Source organism: Thunnus albacares, chromosome 1 (assembly GCF_914725855.1).
Source record: "Thunnus albacares chromosome 1, fThuAlb1.1, whole genome shotgun sequence".
Classification (NCBI taxonomy): domain Eukaryota; kingdom Metazoa; phylum Chordata; class Actinopteri; order Scombriformes; family Scombridae; genus Thunnus; species Thunnus albacares.
The window spans coordinates 39,299,131-39,321,407 of record NC_058106.1 but is presented as its reverse complement, the minus strand read 5'-3'; the positions used below and the strand labels follow the sequence as shown (position 1 = coordinate 39,321,407).

The 22,277-nt window shown below is 40.1% G+C and overlaps 1 protein-coding gene and 1 long non-coding RNA gene across 2 annotated transcripts in view; both read left to right on the top strand.

The window, feature by feature from the left end:
- LOC122986896 (NLR family CARD domain-containing protein 3-like) overlaps positions 1 to 22,277 on the top strand; it is a 1,497,050-nt gene that overhangs the window by 846,047 nt on the left and 628,726 nt on the right. The window lies entirely within an intron of this gene.
- Positions 9,506 to 11,555, top strand: LOC122987953. The gene is made up of 2 exons (XR_006404671.1): positions 9,506 to 10,336; positions 10,583 to 11,555. It is a non-coding gene; the product is annotated as an uncharacterized LOC122987953 (long non-coding RNA).

Sequence of the window (22,277 nt, the reverse complement as noted above, 5' to 3'; positions counted from 1 at the left end):
TCAAACAAATCTGACAAAATCTACATGAAATCATCTTCACTTGTGTTTAAAATAAACTGTTTTCAGCTGGAGCTGTATCATGTATTTTGTCTTCAATCCTTTTGAAGCAGATAATTAAATATGTACAGGTGTGTTTCCATCAGACCTGTAACCATTAATTGATTAGTTGCCAACTAGTTTGTTAAATGATTAATTATTTGGAGTCATTTTTAAGAAAAAAAGGCCAAATTCTCTGATTTCAGCTTCTTAAATGTGAATATTTTCTGGTTTCTTTCGTCTCTATGACAGTAAACTGAATATTATTGAGTTGTGGACAAAACAAGACATTTGAAGACGTCATCTTGGACTTTGATCAACATTTTTCACCATTTTCTGATCATTTATAGACCAAACAACTAATTGATTAAAAACAATAAGTTTAGTTTTATTAGCCATGCTAGTAATGTAGCTAAAGGTGACGTTTAATAATTTTGATCCTCTGAATCATCTGGTCGATGTTTTAATTTGTCCAATACTTTGATTTATGAGCAAATATCTGCAACACTACTGACATTCCCATCAGCCTCAGCTGTACTTTGAGTTTAGTGTGAATTAGTGTCGAACAAGTTACATGAAAAATAGTTGCTTTACTTTCGTTACATCAGCTTGATCAAAGTTTCCTTTGAACAACTTCAAAGATGTTCAATCTTCTGTGTTTAACACGTGTAGAAGAAGAAAAGGAGACATTGTAGTTTAACGAGCAGCTAGTCGACGGTTTGGAGGTGTTTACTGACCATCAACAGCTAGCTTAGCGTTAGCCGCTGGTGAAGCTGCAATTAAAGTCGTCAATTTTATTTGTATAGCTGAATATCATGTCTTTATATCATGCCCCTTGATTCAAATAAAGACAAAGTCCCTAATAAAAAAAAAAAAACAGAAGAGAATAAGATAGAGTATGATCGGGGGGACGGTTCTAGGTGCCTCACCCATGGCTAATGTTAGCAAGCTAGCCAGGAAAACACAGCGTAAATAAGACCTTGGAGTTAACCGAGTCACATTTCTCCTCTTTTGGTGGCTGCTAACGTTAAAATAAAAAGACACCAAACCACTGTCCAACACTGGTGTTAAATAGAAAATGTCAACATTCGAACACGCTACAGGTGGAAATCATTTATCAATGCTAATTCGAATCACGTCCTTCATGGTTTCTCAAGTGTTTTTCCTCGTTCTGTATTCCCAAATATGCTCAAGTCTTTCTTTAATCGATCTCTCCCGGATGATGTAACGATCCTCCAGATTTATATTCCGACACCGGTTTACATTATTTACACTTCCTGATAAACATTAAATCTTCTAAACATCAGCATGTTAGCATGTTAGCATGTTAGCACCGCTGTGTAAACACATTTGGACAAACATGAGTGACAATAATTATAGTAATAATAACTTTTTACTTTTTACTTTAACATGATGACATCAGACAAGCCAAAGGTTAAATGTCACTATGAATAAAATTATACTGATAAAATACGAAATGACGTCAGGAAGGTGTGTGATGAAAACAGTCAGTGATGATGAAATAAAGTAAAAAACATTTTCATATGAAAGTAAGACTCTGAGCTGTAGTTTCCTCCTGAGGATGTCTCAGTGTTTGCTGGATCAAAGTCAGTATTTGATGTGAAAATATTGGTTATTAATTACTCCCCAGTAGACCTCACATAGACACATATTTGTGATGTGTGTTTGTGATCTGAAATTAATTCATATTTGATAATTAAATCCAGTGAAAGTCAGTTAAAAAGATTCCTCCGCTGCTCCTTCAGGTTGTTTTTCCTTTAATCGTTCGTATGTTTTGTATTGTTTGTTTGCTGCTAATTTTTTAATTAAAGATGCTAATTTTACCTCCAGCAACAGTCCTTCATTTGCATTTCTGCTGCAGAAAAAAAAACAGCTTTAATGGAGAGAGTAGTTTAGACAGAGAGAGAGGAGGAGGAGGAGGAGGAGGAGGAGGAAGGATGAAGGAGGAGATGACAACCTGAACTTGATTGGTTCAGACTGAAAAAGAGAAAACAAAGATCAGTCAAACATCTAAAAGGGGAAGATTTTTACTGACCTGTCAAAAGAAAATGTCCTGAATGTTTGTTTCTATCAACTCCTGTTGTGTAAACATTAGCAGGTAAACAGCAGGTGGCGCTAATCCTCCGGTCGGTGCCGTTAAACGGTTGCAGAAGAAGAAGACACAATGGGATGACGTCATTAAAAGAGCGACAGTCAAAACTCATTTGTGTTAGTTTCATGTATGTGCAGATTTGATGTTTTCATCTCTTCAGTGACGTTTAAGTCACATGATTCATGATGTCATCATTTATTCGCTCAGACAGGAAACGCGTCTCCACTCTGGTTCATTTTGTGTGCAAACTGAAAATTTTCAGCTGAATTTGGATCAAATCAGGATCAGGAAGTTCTTATTGGTGATGCTTTGAGAGCTGGCCAAGTATCCCAGAATGCATTTCACGTCTTTCTTCATCAGATCTACTATCATGCTGCTGCCAGTTTGACAGGTTTATGCGTTTGAAAAAAAAACAATATTTTAGGATTTTATGAGCCTGACTGTAAGAGAAAATGGTCTCCAGCCAATCAATTGATCTAAATACATAAGAATCAGAAACTGGAGATACAAGGTTTTCACTTGAGGGTGACAATATGCAATTACAAGATAAAAGTTACCTTAATGTTTTAGTGTTAATTGGTTTATCAGTTGATAAAGTTTGTTTTTCACAGAACCAGAGTTTGTGTTTTGGTCTCTGTGCTGAATAACAAACACACATCGATAACTAATCAACTCCTTTATTCCTAATAATGTCCCTTTACAGCGACACTCCGAGAGGAAACTCCCTCTGAGTCTAACAGCCTCCTCAAATTTATTATCATTTAGTAATAATATTGATGAGAACATTAGCCTATTGTGCAGATTTTATGTTTATCACCAATAAAAGATTAAATATGGTGCAAAGAGAGAAAAGGCCGTTTTGTAAAAGTGAAGAGGAGAGAGTGAGATTTACGACTCGACAGATTAGTCTGAGGATCATAAAGAGGAGAGAGGCTACCATATTTCTCCCTCTCTCTCTCTCTCTCTCTCTCTCTCTCTCTCTCTCTCTCTCTCTCTCTCCTCCCCAGATGACGCAAAGCATGCTGGGATGGCACTAGTGAAGGAGGCGGCGCTGACGACCGACCAATCAGATCACCTGCTGCTGAACCACCACTGACAGCCATTTATCCAGGTGCAGCAGTTCTGTGCCAAACTCTGCCAAAAGCCCCACTCTGGGGAGGTGAACTCAAACGCATCATAAATGATGCTGAAATACAAAGAATTTCTGGGATTGATAATTTTTAGTAATTTGTTTCTTTTTTATGAAGTTGCATCTAGTATAATGTGTTTAAATGTTTTTATGTGATGTCTGATGTTGATTGCCATGCTGGAAGCTTCTTTTGTGCATCAAAGGTGGACAATAAAGTTATTTTGATTTTGATCAAAGTCAGTTGCAATGCTGTATGAAGTTGATATATACCGCATACTGCTTCCTTATAGTTCCATATACAGCATAACTTAATGTGTGGAAGTTTGGGGAAATACATATAAAGCAGTTTTCATACTTCAAAAGAGAGTTATAAGAATTATAAACAAAACTACGAATCAAGAACAAACAACCACATTGTTCATTCAATTAAAACTCTAACATTTGGAGATGTGATTGACTTTAAAACATGTATAATCACATATAGAGCTAAAAATAAATTGCCCTGAAAGCATCCAAAAGATGTTTAAAATGTGAGAAAGCTGATATGATTTGAGAGATCCAACTCTCAAGTATGAGTATGAGAGTATGAGATGTCTAGATGGAGATGTCTAGAGGTCAGTTGGCCGTTGTTACCTGTAGCTAATAGTAGGAGCTAACCATAGCTGGAGGCGTTTGGCTCAGAGAACGGTAAATGGACGGCACTTATTAACACAACTTGGGGTTCAGGGTCTGGCTCAGGGACACTTGTGAACAGTGAGTTACAATAATCAAGATACGAGGAGACAAAAACATGAAAGATTTTTTTCCCAAATCTTGAAAGGATGGTATCGTTTTGATTGTTTCTATGTTGGAAGAAACAGGATTGGACCACTGTCTTTATGTGACACTCAAAGTTCATGTGTTGGTCAAAGGAAACAGCTGGGATTTTTTAGGCTCGCTTAACATTTGGCGCTAATGGACCAAGACACTGCTGTACTTTTTCAGAAAAGCTCTCAGGGCCGATAATAAAGAATTCTGTTTTGTCAGGGTTAAGTAAGAGCAAGTTATCTGACTTCCAGTCCTTAATAGCTGTTAGGCAGTCTTGCAAGGTGACAGAAAAGTATAGCTGTGTATCGTCTGCATAGCGGTAATAAGAGATACACTTAAATCGACTAATCAGGAAACCAAGGGGGAGCGCGTGCAGAAAAGAAAAGGACCAAGGATTGAACCTTGGGGTACACCACACATCAGCCGAGCAGATGAGGAGACGTAATGATCAATGGCTACAGAAAACTCCTGTCTGACAAATAAGAGGCAAATCAGCCCATTGCTAGAGCCTACTGGGGAGAACAGAGTGGTCAACAGCATCGGCGCGCATTAAAACATCATCTGACAACCTCAGCAGAGCAGTTTCAGCACTGCGCCCCACACGAAAACCAGACTGGAATTTATCAAAGACTTCATTGCTGTCCAGGACCTGTATAAGTTGTTTACATACTACTTTTTCCAAGACCTTGGAAATAAAAGGAAGTTTGGAAATAGGTCTGTAGTTACTGGGAAGGGTTGAGGCTTGACTTTTTTAAGAGTGGCTGAATAATCGCATGCTTAAAATAATCAGGCACACAGCCAGAGGTAAGAGAGCTATTGACAATAGACAGGAAGTATTGTCCTAAGGGACTAAAAACAAATTTGAAAAGAGAGGTTGGAACAACAACAAGAGAGCCAGGAGAGGCACACATTTGGGAGACAATGGCTGTGAGTTCTTCCAATGATATTGGGCTAAACACGGGCCAGACAGTCTACTCCAGGGGAACGGGAAGACAATATTTAGACAGGAATTGAGGGAGGGATTGGGAAGATGAAAGTAGTTCCTTCATATGAATAAAATGAACCTCCAATTTAGTGTGTTTCCTCCTAAGCTCGACCTCTCTGCACTCTTCTTTAAGACCGTGTAAGTCGTCGTTCATCCAAAGGGATGAGTTAACAGTATGAGTGGATTTGTTTGGAGCCGCAACATCTTGGGTTGACAAACAGATGTTATTTAAGGTGTAAATTTGTCCGCAGAGTGGATGTTGAGAGTGTGAGAACAGGTCGTACGTTTGTTGGATTGAGTGTCAGGATGGGTGAGAGGAGCAGGTGGACCCAAACACAAGAGACTGCAGGAAGGCAGGATACGATGCAGAATATTTAATGAAATGATTCAAAACAAGTCACAGGAGACACTGAGACACAGAACAAACACAGACGACTCGACAAAGACCGAACTGAAAACTGGACTATAAACACACAGAGTGAACACAGGTGAAACACATGAAGTAATCAAACACAGGAAGTAAAGGTGAACCAGACACAAGGAGAAAATATTTCAAAATAAAGCAGGAACTAAAGTAAACAGACAAGATGGATAGATAGATGACAGATAGATATATAGATTGATAGATAGATAGATTGATTGATTGATAGATAGATAGATATATTGATAGATAGATAGAGACTGATAAATAGATTGATATATAGATTGACAGATTGATAGATTAATAGATTGATAGATTGATGATAGATTGATAGATATATAGGTAGATAGATAGATAGATAAATAGATAGATTGATAAATAGATTGATTGATATATATAATGTCTTAACGGAGTAAGCAGCAGCTCCTCTCTTCTTCTTCTTCTTCTTCTCTCCTCTCTGAATGTTGATCTGTTGACCTGCACGAGTGTTATTTGTTTAAAGCAGAGTTAATCCTCAATTGTCACGCTCCCGTAATCCCATCGCCGGCCTTTCTTTTCAATCCCATCATCCCCCCTCTCTTGCACACACTCCCCGGACCTTCAGACGGCGAGCAGAAATCACCACAACAGCCACTCCAACATGAACCAAATGTCAGCCTCACCTCCGCCGAGGAGCCGCAGACGGCCGAGATAATTACAGCCGGCCGCTCGTCTGGCGAGGTCCACCGCCATCGCTCCTCCTCGGGAACGCCGACACAACTGAAGGACTCGGCCGGGAGAGTCAAAGTTTGATCCACCTTAAAATCTGAAGAGCTCCTGACGCCTGAAAGTCACGCTGACTTAAAGAACATTTCCTTAGTAAAAGTATATTTGCTGACGAGTTCTGTTCATTTTAATGAAGCGCTGAGCTGAGAGAAGCAGAATCATGTTGGATGTGCCTTTAAAACGATCAATCAACACTTCTTCAGTCAGATATTTCATTGGATATTCACTCACATAAGTGTATGTTTGCATATGATTGGCTGTTCTCTGTTGTTTATTTTGACCCTGATGAAGCTACAAGCTGAAACATGTTGCTCTCATAGTAAAGTTATTTTTTATACTTATTATACTGATATTGTGTTAGTGTTGCTGCAGTTTAAGCACCTTCAGTACACACTAAAAAATCAAATTACAAAACTACTACTACTGGGTCAATGAAGAAAAGAGGTTTCTCAGTTTTAGTCGTATATTTTTTTTATTTTACTCTTTTTAAACTTACATGTCACAGTTTGTTATTGATTTTTAATAATTTGTATCTTTTGAATGTTATATTGATGGAAAACCTCTGATCTGAAAAATGCACTTTTTTTGAGAAAACAAACAAAAACTCGTTGTTTTCTTGCAGAATGCTGTTTGTTAAGGACACCTGATACATAATACACTGTTTTTGGACTATATTACTATATTATGTGTTAACAGTACTGTAATAACCATACAAACATACTGTAAACAATAACACATAATATAGTAATATAGTCCAAAAACAGTGTGTTATGTATCAGGTGTCCTTAACAAACAGAATTCTGCTTTTTTTAAACAAGTTTTCTCAAAAAAGTGCATTTTTCAGATCGGATGTTTTGCTCTTCGATATGCACATTGTTTTATTCAAGAAGCAAAAACAATGTGAGAGTTTTTATCTAAAGCTTGTTGTTTGTAACAGTGACTCAAAATAACAAATTGCTACTGACATTTGAACTCAGTGATTTTTGGTTTGTATTCACACAGTTTTCCAACATTTCATGCAGAATAATTAAGACTCAGACAACTTTATTTATCCTGAAAGGGTGATTCAGTTTGGCAGCGTACCCAGACCATGCATAAGAAAACAAACAAACAAACAAACCAATAACAGACAGCTCGATGCCAGAGACAGTCAGTACACAGGTTCTCACAGACATGTAAATAAATCAACAATAAATAGATACATAATAAATAAGTAAATAAGTCCTAGCAATAACAAGCACCAGAATCATTAGTTAAGACAATAAAACTAGTATGGAAATATTCACTCCACATACTGCTATCAAGGTTTAAAAAAATGAAGTCTACAGGTACGGTAAGCCGCAAGGGACAAACGTGTCAGTCAGTCACCATCTGCTCCGTTTAAAACAGTTAAATGTTGTCACACAGCACTCACAGTGAGTTTTATCACAGTCTAAAGTTGTCATGCTTCCATTTTTCCACTGGCTGTTAGTTTCTTAACATGAACCCTGAAACCTGTCGATGCTGAGAATCACAGATCTCACAGATTTATCACAGCTGACGGTTTTAGAGCCCGTCATGTCTCCGCTGTGAGAGAGTGACGTGGACGTCATTCACTGCTCGAAGGGAACAACATCGTCTTGTTTTTATTTATAAAGTCATTTTATTTATCATCATTTTTAAGACTTGGAAACATGAGATACGGTACCTGTTCACAACAACGCATCGCCATGGAAACCCCTCATATGAATACAGACCTACTGCGCTCCTCTACTCCCTTAAATTAGTTTATAACATTTTAAGATTCTGTTGAATAATGTTTTATATAATGAACGCTCGTTTTTCTTCATTGTACTTAGTTTACTGTCTTTTTCTTTGTGTTTTGTGAGTCATCTGTCTCGTGTTTGTGTTGTATATGATTGTTGATTTTATACTTTTTGTTATACAGTTGTTTTGGTTGTGTGTTAGCAGGACACCGTTGGAGATGAGAGCTTTGTTCTCAGTCAGTTTCCCCTCCTGAAATAAAAAGCGATCTATCTAAAAGCTGAGAGGGCGAGAGCTTTTGTCAGTGTCAGACTTTAGAGTGCGAGCATATGGCTGTTAACTGGAGGCGGTGAGCATCAGTGTCAGTAAAAAAAGACACTTTCTACCTGCGATTCAGCCCCCAAACCTGCATCTCTGAGATCTGCTATTAGCTTCTTCCTGCACAGTTTGGATTATAATACAGTAACGTTGAATATCTTTTATCTGTCTCCAAATCTAAAAATAATAAACATGTTTCCTGTTTGTTGTTGTTGTATCTAATAAATCATCCTGTGAAGCCAGGAAGCCGCCTCTGGAGATCCACCGCAGGGGATGATGGGTGGTAGGTGTTCACCCCCCCCTCTCACCCTGAGCCCCCTGACCCCCCCCCCCCCCGTCCCCGTCCCGTCCCGTCCGCTCCATCACGCCTCAGGTTTTGTTTTAATGGTAATGAGCAGAAACGGCTGCAGATCAGATGAGGACTGTCGCTCTCAGCTCTGTTTCCTCTCGGGGAGCGGAGAGAGAGCGAAAGGCCTTATTTCTTTTTCATCTCACGCTGCTGCTGCCAGGAAAACTCTCCTCTTTCTTTCTTTCTTTCTCTCTCATGACTCATTTGGACGACGCCACAAGGCCCCGGCGGCGTGAATCCTGATGTCGCCGTCGCCTGAGACCAAAGAGCCACAATATAATTATTTTGTTAACAAGCTCACTGCTTACTCAAACAACAGAGTTTCACCTGACACGGCCGTTCTTACAGGTGTTAACATCAACCCAGGAAGAATCAATTACTCTGAACATCTGAAAGATAAAAAAAAGACGACAACACATCACTCATGCATAATGCAAACCAACAGATTTCAGTGAAACCATTTAGTGGCTTTTTAGCTCAAAATCAAGGCTCGGAGTCATGAATTATGATGAGCAACACACCAGGGCTGCCACATGCACCGTCCTCCGATCTGTAAAATGAACAATTAAGAAGCGGAGCGGCTAATTAAGCGCAGAGATCAAGCGCCTCCTCTGTGTTCGCCCTGAAGGAGGTTTTTTTTCTCCAAACGGGGGGGGGGGCCTTTGATCAAAGCGACGCCCAAGGAAGGAGCCCCCGTGACGGCACATTTCCTCTGGCTAAACGCAGATTAACGCTGCGCTCACAGGGATCCCCCCCCACCCCCCACCCGCCCTCCACCCCCCCTTTTACAAAAGAGAAAAGCTGTGTTTTGCAGAAAACTAAAAACTGACACAGCCAGATAACACAACAAATATTTCCTGCTGAACAGGATCCATGAAAGCCGGCGCTTGTTGAATCATCATTACACACATGAAGAAAAAGCAGCGACCAAAAAACACTTGTTTGTGAGCCGCAAAATCAAGACAAAATTTCTCACACGGCGTCTTGTTCTCTCACTGCCGCCTTTCATTCTGCTCTCCAAAGCCAAATGCAAATGAAGCCAGGCTGCTGGAACTTTAAAATTTTTATTTATGCCCGCCTACTGAGTTGCACATGTTTAATCTTTCGCCTTTTTCTTTTTCTTCTGCTCTCATTCTTGGGGAATATGCATAAGTTTATCAGGGCCTTGCATCCTGACTTTCATGTCAGGCCTTGGCTTCTTGACGGAGACGCAGACAGACGCTGAAAGAGATTGAGGAGTCAGGTAGATGCAGAGAGTTAGCCCCGCAGGGTTGAATCAGCGAGGTGACGCCCGTGTCTGCTAATTCACCCTGACGTGCTCCTGATGCCAGCCCTTCATTATAAATATTTTTAAAGGAGCCTCCGACCTTCTGCGCGCCCCGTCCGGGACCGGAGCGCTGCGCTGCGTGCACGAGCCTTTGATTTCTGCTCCTCCGTTGGGTTTCGGGCTCGTCATAATGACAGCGACGCTTGACAGCTCCTCATCACATGCCTCTTGTCGTCTTTTGTGGGAAGTTTTGCAACAATTAGCATAAATATTTCATCTCCTTCCGCCGCTGCGTCGTCCCTGCTGCTGCTGCCGCTGCCGCTGCTGCTGAAACGGTATCCGGCTGAAAGCCTGCCGTGTCCCAGAGATGTCACCGAGCGCTGCCAGAAAACGACAAACCTTTGTAAAGTGTACTTTTCTCCCCATTAACATACAAAGATGAAGCAAGAGAGGCAAACAGCCAAACATATGTACCCTTTGTGGAATCTTTTATTGAACATATTTGGGAGCGACGAGGGTAGAGTTTGATTACGGGAGGAAAAAGCCTCAGTGAATTGCGGCCTGCGAGTATGCAAATCTCCCCCCTGCTGCATTTATGAGATATACTTGTACACATTATTTATTTCACACCAACTTATTTACATTCTAGATGGAAAGCCATCCGCTGGAAGTTTACCGAGGGGAATCGTCGCTCCCCCGCCGCGCAGCGTGCAGCGTGCACCGCCGCTGAGTTATGACAAAGTGGGAGAAAGTCAAGAAACTTTCAGGTAAAGTAGTGCAGAGCGTCTTCCACACAAAGTTTTATCTCAGTCGAATCTTTCAGTCTGCAGATAATGAAGGCGCAGGAACATTATAAGGGCACATAGTACTATGCCAATTAATCTCTGTCTGCTTGTGCCTGCAGCCATCCAGCAGCAAAATTAAATATATACTTACATCTGATTTCAAAGGAGTTGTCAACCCTCTCTGGCTCCAGCGCCCACTGTGGAAGACTTTACTTAAGCTTGAGGAAGAGCATCATTAAAATTAAAGTGAACGAAAAGGGAAGCAGAGAAATTTCACCACTCTCTGCCTTCGGCTACTGCTCAGCACTTCAAAAACAAACTGCACGGGCAAGACTGGATCCAGCGCCGCAGTCAAACGCTCGTCTTTCATTATTTGATGTTGTTTGTAGGCGCTGAGTTGATTAGCTTCCCCCCCAATGAAAGATGCAGATTACACACAGACAATGAGCCAAAAACGCTCACAAAGCACGAACCTCCGAACAGACTGTCGACTATCAACATGTTGGCGGGAAATAAGACAAACTACATACATATACAGTATATATAATAAGAAAGACACCCAGATGTGATGCTGCATCAGGCCAGAGGTGCAACAGACCAGAAATTTCAAGTTATTATCTTTTAAACTCATCGTTTCTCTATTTTTGACGGCTGGGTACGAGCCGAGTTCGGGTCTTAGTTTTCGGCAGGTGCAGAACTCTAGATGGGTAATTCTGCTTCATGGTTGTTGGTCGGCGTTTCTCAGTATTAGTCTATTCTCCACCTCCAAATTATAAATGTTGTCATTATGAGGTTGGTGAAGTATAACTGAGGTTAGCTCAAGCTGTCAGTCGCTAACGCCCAAATAAAAGATGCAGGCCGTACCCGAAGTAACTTAAACAAACAAAATGTGTTTTTCTCAACAAATAATTCCTCAACAAATGTATCAGATGTACCATTTCTCCAATAAGGATAGAAATGACAGCCAGTGTGGTCAAGTATTGATAATGTCAGGCGGCAGGAAACATGCTAGCAGATTAGCTCGCTAGTGGTTGTGCTAGCTTGGCTAACCTTGTTGGTCACGTTGAGAGTCTGCTTTAGTCTGACAGTGTTTATGATGGTGTTGCTAGGTGCTTAGAAAGTGGTTGCTAGGCTACCGCTAACGCCAGCGTTACATGACGTGTTCAGCTTTGACCTCGAGTGTTTCCATGGAGATGAATTGAGAGTCCTGACTGTGTAACTCATTTAAAGAGTTTTTCTGGACAGTTCTTAACGGTTTTGACGTGCAGATCCGCCGCTACATGGCAGCTACAGTGAGATTTTCCTTTTACATGAACACTAAACACTAAACGAATATATTCACATTAAATCCTCACTGAGCTCCTTTGTCTAGTTTAGCAGACAAATCCACATTATTGACTGTTCTGTTTGTGCATCAGCACAAATAATATGATATTATTATGATGATGAGTATTGTTTTATAAAGTATTGATAAAACATCATCACTTCCTTATTGCTGTGGATTATGGGTAATTTTCTGAGTGGACTCACTGGAAGTCTGCAGAAAGTCTGCTTGAGCCTCTTGTGGACTTGATGAATTGTGGATTTGGAGTCAGTGAGCCTGCAAATAAAGATTATTATCATTTATTAATTTCCACTCCAGATGTAGCCAGAATATTCTATGACCTGCTCTTCCTTTTAACGTTCTTCCTAGTTATTATAAATCCTCAGTGACGCTGAGCACGTATAAAAACAGGAGCGGTATTAGCGGCCTGCTTCCCCCTGAAGGCCTGACGCCATCACAGCTGGCATCTCGTCTTCCCATCGGCCTTCTTCATGGATTATGGAACAAGGCCTTCCCATTAGTGACAAACTGGGACTCCAGTTCCTCTTGTCTTCACACACAGAGGGCAGAAAAACATGCAGAACATGTAATTAAACAAAGGGGATGTTGGACAGCGAGCGTCATCAGGTTGTAACACGATTCACTCGCATCTAAAATAAAACTGATCTAAACCTCCTATCTGCACCTCGTTGTCTTCTAGAGATGCAAAGTAACTATTTATTTGACAGCTTTAGTTACTTTTCAGATGAAGATTTGACACAATGGATAATATAACAAGCTTTTAAAATACAACACATTGTTAAAGATGAAACCAGTGGTTTCCAACCTTTTTGTCTTTTGACGTCTTACAAAAAGCAGTGTGTAGTCGGGGTCACATTTCACATGTCTATGAGTTGTTAACAGCTCCACCAAATAGTGATTTTTCCCTCTAAACTTCTCACATGCTTTCATTTCAATAAATGTTCAAATGATCCAATATTTCAGCAAAAATCAAAGATTAGAGAAAAAGTCCAAAAACTGAAAACAGATTTGTGTATCAGAACTTTGTTTTTTCTTCTTTCCTCTCCCATTAATCATCTCACCACCCCTCAGATTTATCTGCTGACCCTTTGGAGGGGCCCGACCCCTAGGTTGGGAACCACTGGACTAAACTAGCTAACTGTATATAAAGTAGTGTAAACTAGCTCCACCTCCAGCAGCTACAACAGTAACATGCTGCTCTAACACTGATGCTTCACTATTAATAATCTAATGATGTCATATATAATAATATATCAGTCAGAGGGACCAAACCACTACTTTTACTGCAATACTTTAACTACATCAAGCTCATAATACTTATGTACTTTTACTGCAATACTTTAACTACATCAAGCTCATAATACTTATGTACTTTTACTGCAATACTTTAACTACATCAAGCTCATAATACTTATGTACTTTTACTGCAATACTTTAACTACATCAAGCTCATAATACTTATGTACTTTTACTGCAATACTTTAACTACATCAAGCTCATAATACTTATGTACTTTTACTGCAATACTTTAACTATATCAAGCTCATAATACTTATGTACTTTTACTGCAATACTTTAACTACATCAAGCTCATAATACTTATGTACTTTTACTGCAATACTTTAACTACATCAAGCTCATAATACTTATGTACTTTTACTGCAATACTTTAACTATATCAAGCTCATAATACTTATGTACTTTTACTGCAGTAGGGTTTTTCATGTATTTTTACATTGCTGTATTGGTAATTTTCCACCTCTGTCTTTAAATAAAAACATCTGTATAAACCTCTTCCTCACTGTGAAAAGGAGGACGTCCCTTCCTTCTCAAACCACTTCTTTTCTTTAACTCTTTTCTTTAACTGTTTTCTTTAACTCTTTTCTGTCTGAATCACCATTTTAATCTGAATCTTCTCAGTTGAGTGTCGTCTGTCGTCGGGCAGATCAAACCACCTCATCTGTCACTGAACTTCCTAACAAAGCCGTCATGTAAATGGACTCAGTCAGCTGTGTCCTCCATCTCTGATCCTCCTCTCCAATACATATATCATCACCATAATAACCCTCAGCTACCCCGCCCCCCCCTACCCCCCCCCGGGTGACCACAGGACCCCACCCCCACCTTCAGGCACCTACAGCACCAGTATGATCTCAAAACATCTAAAATGTTTTCTTTTCTTTGTAACTTAAACAGATTTAGCAATTTAATCATTTACACGATGACATCATGAATCATGTGACTTAAACTGAAAACATCAGATCTGTGTGGAGCGATGATGATGAGGAGACCGTAACCTTCCTCACATTAATACATGAAACTAACAGAAACGTCATATTTCCATCATGTTTTCCATCGTTTGAGCTTCGACTGTTTTAATGACGTCATCTCGTTGTTTCTTCTTCTTCTGCAACGATTTAACGGCACCAAGTGATTATTTGCTGATATTCACATTTTACTACATTTTCTTTTGAACATTTTTCTGGAAATTCAGTTAAAATATGAACTATATTTGGATGGAATCTGCATCATTGATTAAATCCAAATCAGTGTCCATAACAACTTCTGGAGTGATGTCAACTACATATCCCAGAGAGCCTTGCTGTAAGAGAGACTGTGCTACTTGTTTCCTGATTGCAGTGATGAAGTGTTCATGCTAGAAGTTTAGACATTTCTCAAAACAGAACTGAACCAAAACAACCAGACAGAGACCCGTCAGAGGAAGTGGTCTCGGTTGTTTGGTTTGTGACGGACAACAAGGCTGCAAGTCTGAGAATGAGTCTGGAATCAAGGTCGATCTGGACTATTGAGAACATTCTCATCTAAATTTAATGATGTGTTTCGGTTCACTAGCGTAGCTCATACACCTGAACACAAAGAGCCTTTTCACACCTGAACGTCTGAAGCAAACGAGGCGGCTGTGAAAGGACTTTTAGTCTTGAGGTTTACTGAAAAAGTGTTGAAATCTTGAGCATTTATTGGATATTTTCTGACATGAGATGCCTTTGTGTTGTTGGTTGTTGTCGTCCAGCTACAGACGGTCCACTGACATTCATCCTCATGTATTTTTACTAAGTGAATCGTCTGTGTGGACTTTAACTGCCTCAAATTACTGCTTGATGGATGAATAAAGTAAAAAAAACCCCAAAAGAATGAGACATAAAGAGCATATGCCAGATATGGAGGCAAGAATGTAAATAACAGAACTAATCACAGTTTGTACAAGAGTTGATGTGTTTTGTGGGGATTGGTTCTCGGCTCCGTCCTGCTGAGAGACTCCATCTCATCCCGGCTCCGTTCAGGCTGAGCCGGGCCTCCAAGTGAGTTATTATTACATCCTGTGAATATGCAAATTGAAGCACCTCGACGGTGTGTGTGTTTTGATGGAAGAATACAAATCACCGCAGACATGACACTTTTTTAATTTTCCTGATGAATGTAATGCTTCAGAAAGAGGAAGGATTGATGACGGGGCGTAATGAACTCTTTAGCACAGAGAGACTCGGAGGCTTTTCATTACTGCCGTCCGTCCTGCGTGAAGACGCTCGTCCCACAAATCTGTCCCGTCCGGCTGGTCGCTGGAGCTCAGAGCGGAGCGGTCCTGATCCAGAGATGTAAGTAATCTGATCACATCTCTGATTCCTCTCATCAGACGGAGATTAATTAATTTATCTGTTTAAACAATACAAAATATTATATTTTCCCCTCTCTCACCCTTCGTGGTGTCTTTGCAGAGGTTTAGAGATCAGTTAAATGGAGATGAGCAGAAACTAAAGCAACGTGTTTTTCCATAATTCACAGAATTAAAAAAGTGCAACATCCAGGAGGAAGTTTCTGTCTTTGTGGAGACAGACAGATATCCTCAGTCGGTCATGGCGGCAAAATAATCCTGTACAATTTTGAGACGTCTGAGTGGACAATCACGTGTTTCTTACCTGCTCTGATGACTGAAAAACATCCTGTGCTGCTCTGATTACTACGTTACCGACTCTACTTTTGGCGTCATTGTACCACTGAGCAACTTTAACAACAGTTAACGGCCTCCTTCTGCTTCATACACCCACACAAAGCTCCACCACAAACTCCCCACACATGATGAGCATCTGTGATAATGTGAATTCACTTCATACAGCATCGACACTGCAGCAGCAGCATGAAGCAGAAATACGTCATTTTTCCTGCACTCACAGTTCACACTGTAACTGTAACGTAAGTGTCTTTAAGTCTGTCTTAAAGGATCAAGATAATATTTCTCTGGGTCAACGTAGACGCTCTTAAATTTATCTGCTGAAATAGTTTTAAGAAATTGTAGCTGCTTGTGCATCAGAACTGGATTTTGTCCGTTATGACTTATTAACTGGACGTCACTGGTTTGTAGTGTGTGACGGTTGTATTTATCTGTTTATGTTTGTATTTATTGTAACAGTGTTTATGCTGCAAATAAATATATTTTAATCTTAATGAGACTTTTCACATGTTTAAATAAAGGCCCCAAAAATTATTTAAAAAACCCCCAAAACCTACATTTTTCTCCTGTGATCAATTAATCAATCAATCAATCAATCAATCAATCGATCAAACTTTATATATATTGCACCTTTCATACAAGTCAAATGCAAGTGAAAGTGATTTTGATTGACAGACGTACAGGATGGTAAATATGGATTTGGAGACTAATGGACACCAAAATAAGTAAAAAGTGATGTCGTGAAGGAGCGGTGCATCATGGGAGTTGTTGTCTTCATTGTTAAACAGTTGCTGATGAAAATTGATGTGACGTGTTTCAGACAGAAGAAGAAAAGAAGAGAAGTGAAATCATGTATTAAAGTTATACTCACGCTACTGTTAGCGTTAGCTTGGTAGCTGCTATGAGCCTCTTTGTAGTAAGATGGATCAATATTGATATTAATCAATAAATTAGGTCTATACCGGATTACTGTGATGATTTGGGATGATGTCAGTAATATATAATGTAGGTCTCATCGTTTTTAGACAATTTAATGTGGAAAATTTACATATCATGTCTTAAATTGAATAAGACAACAATAAAAGATGAGTAGTTAAGATAATAAAAGCTCAGTAAAAGATAATACAAGCAATAAAAATAACCAAAATAAAATACTACACTAAATATATAGATTATAATAAAACAGTAAAACAAATGATGATAATAAATAAATGAGATATATAATAATAAAACCATGAAAATGTGAAATAATACATAAAAACCAATATTTTCATCTCCTCCTGATGGTGATTAATTGATAATCAGGAACTGATTGGATCCATGAAGATCGACTCTCTGTCACATGACCAGTCCGAGTCTTCTGTTTTCTTGGACCTTTGATGGGAAACCTTCAGTCGGCCTTTGTGCTGCAGCGTGTGTGTGTGTGTGTGTGTGTGTGTGTGTGTGTGCGTGTGTGTGTGTGTGTGTGTGTGTGTGTGTGTGTGTGTGTGTGTGTGTCCTCCATTCATTATGAGGCCAGTTGATTTTCATTTACTCTCTCGCCTTCGACAATTAAAGGGAAGCAGCTGAGGAGGTGATGGAGGGACCGGGACGCCCAGAGGTCGCCCACCACTTTAAGTGATAAATTAAATACTATTAACCAGACTCCTCCCCCACCTCCACACACACACACACACACACACACACACACACACACACACACACACACACACACACACTCTGTCCCGTCACTGTAGACTAAACACATGAAGAACCAGTCACAACACTTACAGGCAACTAGAACCATTTAAATTATTATTATAATAAAATTCCTCAGGTTACAAATATGAAATAAACATTATTTCTTCTGTGTCTTCCTGTAGCCACAAATATCTCTGAGCCGAGGTGTCTGTACGTATCTGAAGCTAATGTTTATGTTCACCTTATAAAACCATGTGACTGTAATTCTGTCTTTTAACTTCCTGTTTACTAGTGTGGATATGAGACACAGCATCACATGTGTTAACTTATTCTAACTAATACTATCAATATAATGTCATTTAGTTGGATGAAAAAATGTTTTAAATCATGTTGATAAATTAGATTACAGACCATCTGATTGTTCAGTAATAACTTAATACTATATATATAATATTAAGTAATAATACTGTACATTAGCATCAGATCTCTTGAAGTTTTTCACCACAGAAACAACGACAGTAACAAAGTAAACTCGCTGTAAGCTGAGCTGTCGGGTCACATGACCTCCTCCAATATGTGGACATGTGTTCCCAACTGTGTGATTCAGGGCTGAGGCTGCTGAGTAGTAGCCATAGCAACCGGAGGTTACGAGGCAAAACAGGAAGTGGAACAAGTAGAAAACCAGGCCTGAGATCGACAATATTTCCTCAAGTCATCCCTGTTGTCCCTCCTTTCTGTCCATCATCTTTTTTTCTGTTGTTGTCTCGTCCTCCCAGTCATCATGTCGTCCTCCATCTTGTTCTGTCTCTGTCGTGTTGTCCTCCCAGTCGTCTCGCTTGTCGTCTTGTTGTCTCATCGTGTCGTCTGTTGTTTCGGGTCTTGTGTCAGTAAACAAACAGGTGTTGTTGAGTTTTACCTTCACACTTTTATTTCCCGCTCATCCTTCCTGCATCCGCGGCGTCCTCGTCTCTCTGCGTGTGTGTGTGTGAGACAGACAGACAGAAACCTGGACCGTGAGCCTGGAGTCTGTCGGAGCCTCGTCCACAACAAAACACATATTAGCATTAGAGAGCAAACTAACATATTAGTGTGCAGTTCATCTGATGGGACGGGCGGCTCGGCGCAATTAGTCATCCGGCGGGGGGACAAACACAATTACAGCGAAGCAATAACAGAGTGCAGAGGCAAGAAAAAAAAGAGAAACTCCTGACCTCTGCATCTCGCCTCCATTTAAATGTTTGATGTCTCATTGAATTAGTATCACAGTGTGAAAGACAAAGCTAATGGAAATGAGCCAGAGACAGGCAATACTGCTGATTGGGCCTGATATAATTAGAATAATATCACGTCCGGCGTTAATAACAAGGAAAGGAAATAAATAACGGGGGAGATCAGTTAATAGCCGCCGCGTTAAAACGGCTGCGTTTTAAATATGCCGAGGCCAGCGCTTCTTTCTGTTTACTCATGGGCCGCTGATCGTCTGAATATTGATGTGGCGGAGCGATCGGCGGTGAAGGATCTTCCGCCCAGGCGGGGAGGCTTCTTCATCTTGATTATTCATCTTGATAAATACATAAGGACGGACAAAATTATGGCTGTTTTTCAAGCCGGCAACTGGTTTATACTGGGTGTGAATTAGCTGTGCTGATGAATGGGAGGACTGAGTCTGACTGCCTGCTCGCACTTTATGAGACTCTTTGAGTTTATTTTCTGTGTCCACAAATATTAATTTGCTTGTGACAGGAAAGGAAAATGATGTTTTGTTTTTTGTGGGAGTCTTCAGTAAACGTCCTCAACAGCTTTAGTTGTTTTTATCCTCGAGGGAAAATTATCATTACAGTTGTCATCTTTAGGAAACGATCAGGAAACTGCAGAAGCAGAAAATAAAGTGTTAACGCAGCGTTTTCTGAACGCTAATTAGCAGAAGTTTCATCCGGTTTCTGATTGTGTTTGTGTCTTTAAGTTACAAAACTATTATTTATTTTTTATGGCCTAATGGAGGCGTTACCGTCCACTTGGACTCAACGATGAACTGATTAGATTTTGGTGGTCAAAGGTCAAAGGTCACTATTACCTCACAAAAACATGTTTTTGGCCCTAACTCAAGACTTCATACGATAATTCTGACAAAGTTTCACACTGATGTCTAACAGGATAAAATGGTGAAGTGATGACATTTTATATTCAAAAGGTCAAAGGTCAACTTCACTGTGACATCATAATGTTCTGCAAAATCACTTTTCTGGCCGTTATTCAACGCTATAACTCAGGAACAGAAGCAGAGATTATGATCATATTTCACATTTGGTCAGATACTGAACTCCTTTTTGTTCATAAAATGTGATGAATTAAATTAAAGTCACGATAAATTTAACACATCAAGTTCTCGTCTCCCTGATTCATTTTTTTTTCATGAACTGAGAAGTGAAGTGAAATGAACGTACTGTTTGGAGAATTAAAGTTCTTTCCTCCTCTGTTAATCTGTAATATTAATATATTCATTTCACTGTATCCTGCTGTGATAACTGTTGAGGTTTGGAAGAAGGATATTCTGGTTGTTCTCTGAAAATTTAAATAATAATAATAACATGAAACACTGACTGGACTCAGTGCAGCTCGCCTTCGCTGAAGCTAATTTATGGACATTTTCCTGAACTGTTTCTTGTGATTGAAAAATCAAATTTGATGCTGCGACATCTTAGTAATTGAGTTTATTATAACATATTAATTAGGCAGCAGTTTGACTTGAAATCAATATAGATATCAATCACATAAACTACTATTTAAAAAAAAAAATATACACACTGATTATAAAACAAAGTTATAAAACGCCTCCATTACTAACACCTCAGTCCCCACATGGAGGCTGATGGAAGAGACCTGCTGCGCTGCTGGAAGCAACATGGCGCTGCGCTACGTGTACCTGCTAGCATCAGTAGCATCTGCTAGCATTAGTAGCATCTACTAGCATTAGTAACATCTACTAGCATCAGTAGCATCTGCTAGCATCAGTAGCATCTGCTAGCATTAGTAACATCTACCAGCATTAGTGGCATCTACTAGCATTAGTAACATCTACTAGCATCAGTAGCATCTGCTAGCATCAGTAGCATCTGCTAGCATTAGTAACATCTACCAGCATTAGTGGCATACGCTAGCTTTAGTAACATCTGCTAGCATCAGAAGCATCTGCTAGCACTAGTAACATCTACTAGCATCAGTAGCATCTGCTAGCATCAGTAACATCTACTAGCATCAGTAGCATCTGCTAGCATCAGTAACATCTGCTAGCATCAGAAGCATCTGCTAGCATCATCTGCTAGCATCAGTAGCAGTGAGTGAACCTTCAGCTCAGCTTCATCTGTGGAGGCTTAATGCACAAAGACTGTTCCTGTGAGGTTCTACAGCAGATGGACTGTAGCCATGTTTATATATATATATATATATATATATATATATATATATATATATATATATATATATATGTACATAATGGACTATTTGTTTTTATGTTAACTGTTCATTGTGTGTTCCTCAGTGTTTGGTTTTCGATACTCATCCCTGTCTGAGGTAACACAACCTGTTTCTTACTTTGTTAATAAAAAGGTTTTATATTTCAGTCTTTGTGGAAGCAAACTTTGTGTCTGTCAAACTCTGTTTGTGTGTTTGTGTGTTTGTCTGTTTTGTATTGTGTTGATTTGAGAAACTATTTGACATTAATCAGACACATCGGGGCCTCAGCCTCTCGTGCAGGACTCTAAATGGCATCACCTTCATTTTCATCCTGAAACTAAACTCTTCTTCTTCTCTGCATAACATTTTTCACCTTCAGTCAAAATAAGGAGTGTGTGTTGATATGAGAAGCACAGAGCGTATAAAAACCAGCGAGGGGAACCTCATTAATGTCATATCCTGCAGCGATTCGCCGCCAACAACAACACGACCTGCCGACTTCACCTGAAGAAGAAGAAGGAAAAAAAAAAAACAGGCGGCTGATTGGCACAGAGAAGCACTCCGGGTTAAAAAAGGGGGGAAACACAGAGAGGGGACGTGAACATCCATCGCACTTCAAATATTATCTCACAGCATCAGGACTGATGGAGCGCCGGGCCGCGATGCACGGCCCGCCGCGCCTCCCATCATCCATCTGCTGAGTGTACGAGGTCTGAGACTCCATTACTCTAAATCTACCTCCTGCTCTGCTGATCTAATGCACATTTGAACCAATCAACAGCGTGCATTCTGATCACAGTGTAATGGATTATGAAGAGCGAAGGTTGGCGTATGGAGACGCAGAAACGACAGGCTGAGATACAGCCGCCGCCGCCGCCGCCGTCGGCAGCGCTGCCAGTGAGCGTCCAGAACGAGCCGAGATAATAACTCCTCTCTGATTCTGGTCTGCAGGATTAATCCAGACCTCGGCGGGCGGTGAGACGGCCGGTCGGTGACTTCCTGTTAATAATATTCCTGAACGCTGAGAAAGCAGCGATCTTGAATTGTTCCGCTCAGTGTTGGCGTCGCCTGCATTAACCCCTCCCTCCTCAGAGCGCCGTTAGAGACGACCTGG